This window comes from Equus asinus, chromosome 29 (assembly GCF_041296235.1).
Source record: "Equus asinus isolate D_3611 breed Donkey chromosome 29, EquAss-T2T_v2, whole genome shotgun sequence".
NCBI lineage: Eukaryota > Metazoa > Chordata > Mammalia > Perissodactyla > Equidae > Equus > Equus asinus.
In genome coordinates this window covers 11756224-11763029 of record NC_091818.1, presented here as the reverse complement: position 1 = coordinate 11763029, position 6806 = coordinate 11756224, and the positions used below count along the sequence as shown (strand labels likewise).

Genomic DNA, 6806 nt, shown 5'->3' with positions numbered 1-6806 from the left:
TTTGCAGCTTGTGCAGCGTCAACCACCCTGTGCCCTTCAGAAGTTCATTTAAAGGCATTACTGAAAGATTGCCTTTTACATACCAGCATGCTTCTCTGCGACCCTGCCCAGAGCTGTCAGCTCTATGCAGCCTCATGCTCAGAGCTTCCTTGAAAGTAAATGAAGGAGACAGCTTCAGAGTGGTTGGAAACAATTTGTCTGAAGGGAGATTCTATAAACTGGTTTAACGTTTAGTTCTGGGCGTCTGGAAGAGAGATCTGTCTTGGTAGTCATGGTAGAAAAAAAGAGGTAGGCACTCAAGGATCTTTAACCTGGGAACAGAGCAGAGACAGATGAGCAACTTTGCCTGGACAGACCCATGGCTGACATGTTCAAAACAAACACACGCACATACACCAAGTTATACTGAAGGTCGCTGCTGAAGAGTCCTAAACAAAAGGAGCCAGCCGCAAGCAAGCCTTTCTTAAAGAAGTGTATTAGTTGCATCTAACTGCTGTAACAAATTTCAAGACTTCAATAACTTAACACAATAAAAAACAGTATTTTTGCTCAGATAAAATTTTATTTTATTTATTTATTTATTTTTAAAGACTGGCACCTAGGCTAACAACTGTTGCCAAGCTTTTTTTTTTTTTTTTTTCTGCTTTATTTCCCAAACCCACTCCCCCCCCCCCCGGTACGTAGTTGTATATCTTAGTTGCAGGTCCTTCTAGTTGTGGGATGTGGGACGCCCCCTCAACATGGCCTGACGAGCGGTGCCATGTCCGTGCCCAGGATCCAAACCCTGGGCTGCCACAGCGGAGTGGGCGAACTTAACCACTCGGCCACAGAGCTGGCCCCATCAGATAAAATTTTAACGTGTGCTCCTGGTCAGGCTACTCTCACAGATGGTTCCCCTCCACTTGGCAACAGGTACCCAAGCTCCTTGCATCTTGTGATTCTGCTCTGCTCTGGGCGTTCCAAGCCTTGTCCATGAACTCAGTGGAAGTGGGGAGAGAGACACTGTGTGGAGGATGGTGGGAGGTTCCATGTGCAGGGTCTGAAGAGGCCCACATTCCATTGACCCTACCTAACAGCAGAAGGCTGAGAATGAGTCTGCATGTGGGCTTTGTGAACACGTCTCTGCCACCAGAAGCATCTGAGTTACCAACGATATTTCCCTTTTCGTTTTATGTCTGACTGTCACTATCATTTTCGCAAGCATGCTGCCCGTCTGCTCTGGGCCGTGCACATGAGGCCAGGAGATCCAGGGAAGCATAGCACGTGTGAAGGAAAGGCCGCACTGCCATGTGGAGCCCATGCTCTCCAGTGGGAACCCAAGGGTTCAGACTCTGCCTCTATCCCTTTTTGGCCAAGTAGCACATTGGGCGATCAACTTAATCTCTCTGTGCCCCTGTTTTCTCCTGTGTAAATGGGGATAGTAGTGCTTACAGCACAGACTGTGGTAGGACTGAGCTAACTGCTGCCAATCCTCCTCTTTTTGCCGAGGAAGGCTGGCCCTGAGCTAACCTCCGTGCCCATCTTCCTCTATTTCATATGTGGGACGCCTACCACCACGTGGCTCGCCCAGCGGTGCCACGTCCACCCCCGGGATCCGAACTGGCGAACCCCGGGCCGGCGAAGCGGAACAGGCACACTTAACCAGCGCGCCACCGGGCCGGCCTAGTGGCTTTCATCGCATTTGTTAAGTAGATTTTTTAACCCTCACGAACCTTAATTTTGGTGAAAACTAAGAAGTCAGCAATTAGGAACTGTCCTTCCCATGAGCATTCCGTCGCTCGGCCAATTTCTAAACACTTGGCCACTTTTAGAAACATGGGATTTCATAGGTTTATCTTTTCCTTCGCTTTATTTGATTTCATCTCACTTTAGTTTTTGGGTGAGGAAGATCGGCCCTCACAGAGCTAACGCCTGTTGCCAATCTTCCGTTTTTGTTTTTTTTCCCCCCTCCCGATTTTTCTCCCCCAATCCCCCCCATGACATAGTTGTCTATCTTAGTTGAGGGCCCTTCCAGTTGTGGCATGTGGGACGCCGCCTCCACACGGCCCGACGAGCGGTGTCGTGTCCGTGCCGTGCCCGGGATCTGAACCGGCAAAACCCTGGGCCGCCGAAGGGGAGCTTGTGAACTTAACCACTCGGCCACGGGGCCGCCCCCGTCCGTGGACTTTTTTATCACCTGATTTCACCTCGCAAAACTTCAAAGCTTCAAGTTATCAGAGAGGTTTGGGAAGTTGTTTTTATTTATTTAATTAATTTATTTTTCGAGGAAGACGAGCCCCGAGCTGACACCTGCTGCCAATTCTCCTCTTTTTGCCCCGGGAGAGTGGTCCTGAGCTAACATCCGTGCCCATCCCCCTCCCCTTGATAGGCGGGACGCTGACCACAGCGTGGCTCGCCAAGCGGCGCCACGTCCGCACCCCGGATCCGAACCTCCGAACCCCTGGCTGACAAAACGGAACGTGCGAACTTAACCGCTGTGCCGCCGGGCTGGCCCTTCGGGAAGTTATTTTCAGGACACGGGCCATAAACTAGAATCACCGCTACAGGTTTATCGGAGCGACATCAGCGTTCGTGGTGGATTGAGTGGTCCCCTCTGTCTCTCCCCTCCAGGGCACAACCAAAGGGACGTCTATCGACCCACCCACCAAGGATTCCCCCCCCCCCGCACGGCACAGCAGGATGCCTGAGAGATCCACGCAGCCCTACAGCGGCAAGTCACATTCGCACAGTCAAAATTCAATGGCAGAGACAAAACGTTAAGGTCAGTGAGAGGGAAGAGAATAACCGGCCCAGGAGCAACGGTGTGAAGAACACGGAGAAGACGGGTCCTAGACGCCGGGGTCCCCGGAGCAGCGATTTCATCAGAGGCCCGCAAACGTCCACGATCTCCACACCACGTTTATGGCCGACTGCGTGCGTGGGTCCTTTGGAATCGACCAGGCTACCGTCCGGGCCACTTTGGGACATCGTGTCCAGCTGCCCCGAGCGGTGGAGCTGTCGTTCGAGTGTAAGATGGGGCCCATCCGGGGAGAGAATGGGGACGGGGAAAGGGAGGCCGCGGGAAGTCACAGAGTCTGAGGTGTTCGGGGGAGACCGACTCTTCTGAAGTGGAGGTGGTAGAAGGAGAGCAGCAGGATTTTTGGATTTTTGTTCCCTCTGTTAGGTATCTGGGTCCGGAGGAGAGTGGGGCGGGGGGGGGGGCGGGTGGTGGTGGTGGTGGTGGGTGTGAGGCTGAGGCGGGGCTGGTGTTTCCTTTCCGAGTCAGGTGGAAGAGCTCCTCCAGTGGAGGTTTTTAGACAAGGGGTCTGGTCTGGCAGGATGGGAGGTTGCGGGTCGAGCCACAGGGGAATCTGTCGTAGCTCAGACTCGGGCCTTTGAAGAAATAGACAGAGAGAGGAGTTTTGCTCTGTCTGTCACCGCAGCCGGCACCTCAGGAGCAACAACAGGAGGCTTCCCGAATGAGTGAAGGGGCAGGAGCCAGCGTGCCCCGTGCCTCTCTCAGCCCTGCGCCGGCAGGGAAGGAAGCAGGCAGGCAGGCCTCAGGGCTACTCCCGTCCTACTGCCCGGTGGTCCCTGTCCCGGCCCCGCCCCCACTCTCCCCCTGACCCTCACCGCTCCCCAGCCCTCTTCTCAGCCAGAGAGGCGATGGGGGGGGCGGTGCGGTCCCAGAACAAGTTTCCTCTCATCCGCCATCATCTTGCCACCCTGACGACTTGGCCCGAGATCCGGCGTAGGCTGTACCCGTGTGTGGTTTTCCTGTGGACAAGGGGGCCGGTTCACCATTTCGGAAGAAACCCCTAGCCTTCCACTGCCGAGTCGAGTCGCTGGGACTCGCCAGCCTGGGAGGGGGGAGGGGGGAGGGGAGGTCAGGCCCATTCATTCCGATGGGCCTGGCGTCAGGGCTTCATTCAAGTGCAGGAAGCTCTCTCCCATGGCCTCGGGCTTTTTTCCATTGAACGGCTTTCTTCAATTCCCCCACCCTTAGGCCGCAGTCCACCAAGGGCCGGGAGGCAGGGAGGGAAGATGTTGGGGCAGGGTGGCTGTCTGAGAAACTCGCCTCATCTGGGGCAGAAAGAGTGCCCCCCTCCTTTCTCTAACCCTACTAGACTGCTTGAGGATCACGGACGGTTTGGCTCATCGATGAGCCCTGCGTTATGGGCCCGGCAAGCAAACTCCTAACTGGCAACCCGCCGCTCTAGGCGTGTGTGGGTTTTTTGATCATTCACCTTCAAGTTCGCACGACATCGGTCCGTGTCTCCCGCCCCGGCTTCCCATGGGAAATCCTCCGTCTCTTTCCACAGACTCACTGGCGACTTCACACAGTGCCTGCCTCCTCCTCCTTAGGAAGGAAGGAAGGAAGGAAGGAAGGAAGGAAGGAAGGAAGGGGCTGACCCCGTGGCCGAGCGGTTGAGTTTGCACGCTCCGCTTCAGCGGCCCGGGGCTTGGAAGGTTCGGATCCTGGGCTCGGACACGGCACCGCTCATCAAGCCACGCTGAGGTGGCGTCCCACACGGCAGAACCAGAGGGACCCTCAAAGAGAATATACAACTAGGTACTGGGGTGCTCTGGGGAGAAGAAGAAGAAGGAGGAGGAATAAAAAGAAAAGAAAAGAAAAGATTGGCAATGAGCTCGGGTGCCAGTCTTTAAAAAAAAAAAAAAAAAGAAGAAAGATGGACAAACAGGAACGAATCCCACTGACGGCACCTCCAAATGGTGGGGGGCAGGGGGGTGGGGAGGGTGGGGAGTGGCATCATCGGGCCAAGGGTGACTCTAAGCGTGATCCCGCGGTTGTGTTATTTGACATTTTATCGAATCGATTTATTATTTTATTTTTGAGGAAGATGAGCCCTGAGCGAACATCTGCCACCAATCCTCCTCTGTCGGCCGAGGAAGACTGGCCCTGAGCTGACATCCGTGCCCATCCCCCTCTACTTTCCAGGTGGGACGCCTGCCACAGCGTGGCTCGCCAAGCGGTGCCAGGTCCTGCGCCCGGGATCCGGACCGGCGAACCCGGGGCCGGCGGAGCAGAACGTGCGAACTTCACCGCCGCGCCACCGGGCCGGCCCCCGGAGTTGTTTTGAAAATCCAGTAAGGGGCTGGCCCCGTGGCCGAGTGGTTAAGTTCGCGCGCTCCGCTGCAGGCAGCCCAGTGTTTCATCGGTTCGTTCGGATCCCGGGCGCGGACACGGCACTGCTCATCAAACCACGCTGAGGCGGCGTCCCACATACCACCGCTAGAAGGACCCACCACGAAGAACACACAACTATGTACCGGGGGGCTCTGGGGAGAAAAAGGAAAGACAAAAAATAAAATCTTCCAAACTCCAATAAAACTTTGAGTGAAGACGACGAGGAGGATGCGAAACGTATCTCACGCCTCCGAGCCGAGCCGTCCGTTTAGGTTTAGGAAGGGGGACGAGGACCCTTTGTAAGCGACATCCCTTTTTAAGCACCATTCTAAACCACAGAACAGAACTCCCTCTCCTCGACCCGGAGCGAGGAGGTTCCTGGGTGTGTCAGAGAGGGTCACGTCCTCTGCAGCACGAACGAACCGCCAGGGTTCGGCCACGGGAAAGAATTTCTTCCTCTCCAGGGGGACTAAAAGTCACCGACGGCAGCGGGCGTAGGTGCTATCCTTCCCGTCCAGGAAAGGCAGGGAGAACTTCAGCCGTGAAGAGAAGGAGGTCTTCCTCACTCCCCGTTTTGGGAGGGCCCCTTTGGCAGGGGAGTTTTGTCTCCTGATTTCAAGTCAGGAAGAAAAGGGAGAGAGAGAGAGAGAGAGTGTGTCCTTCTCGTGCCAGGTCGGTCTGAGGGGGACCTCCTCTGGTTTCCTCCCTTCCCAGGGAACGCCGTTCGCTCCTTCTTCTAGAAAAGGCTCCCAAAGCACCACCGCCCAGGATGGTCGACCTACGCCCATCGTCCCTCCTTTCCCAATCATTTCTACCGCGACAGAGGGACAGAGGCCCCTGCCCCATCCCCATCCCCACCCCCACCCCCATCGCCTGCCTCCTTGATGGCCAAAGGAGCTGCCTCTGAGAATGGAACGGGGCTTGGAAACCTTCTAGAGGGGTGACTCTCACCTGCCTGCCTGCTGGGAAAAGCACCACGCTGTCCATCGGACTGCTCTTTTGGGCAAACGTAGGCGTGCCACATAGCGATCGACAGCTATGGCGGGGGGGGGCGGGGTGGCGTGGTGGTGCCCAGGATCCACGACACGTGATGGCTGCGGAGCACGACAGCCCTAAGACCTTGAGGGAGACGTGGTGGCGCGTGAATCCTTTCGGAACGAGAACAACAGGAAACGCTGACGGGGACGTGTTCTCCTCTCGAGAACACACCAACGCCTCGCACGGTGTCTGACCCGGGGTGCCTCTGACTTTTGTCATCAGAGACGATCCTCTCGACCGCCCCTCACGCTTTGGGGAAAAGGGGAGAGGGACTCGGTAGCACGGGAAAAGCCATCCATCCGCCCTTCCTTTCTGTCTTCACGGCTCCTTCTCGTGGAAAACGAGGAAGCCGTCCTGAGGAACGGAACACTGACCCGGGCCAAAGCGTGGCCCAGCCTGAGCCTCCAAAACCTTCTGCTAAGTGAGAGGTGCCAGACATCCAAGGCGACCTACGTTGCGATTCCACACAGAGGAGAGAGCTAGAACGGTCCAACCCTAGAGGGCGACAGCAGATGGCGGCGGCGGTGGTGGTGATCGTGGTGGGGCAGATCCGGGAGTGGGGCCGTTTTTTCTTTCGGAGGGAGGGGATGGAAACGGAAACCTTCTGGAAATAGATAGCCATGACGGATGCGCCACCTTG

General features: G+C 56.1%; 1 long non-coding RNA gene across 1 annotated transcript; it reads left to right on the top strand.

The window, feature by feature from the left end:
• Positions 1 to 2514: 2514 nt before the first annotated feature.
• LOC139042498 (uncharacterized) lies at positions 2515 to 5378 on the top strand. The gene is made up of 3 exons (XR_011499268.1): positions 2515 to 3007; positions 4302 to 4552; positions 4838 to 5378. It is a non-coding gene; the product is annotated as an uncharacterized lncRNA (long non-coding RNA).
• Positions 5379 to 6806: the final 1428 nt, after the last annotated feature.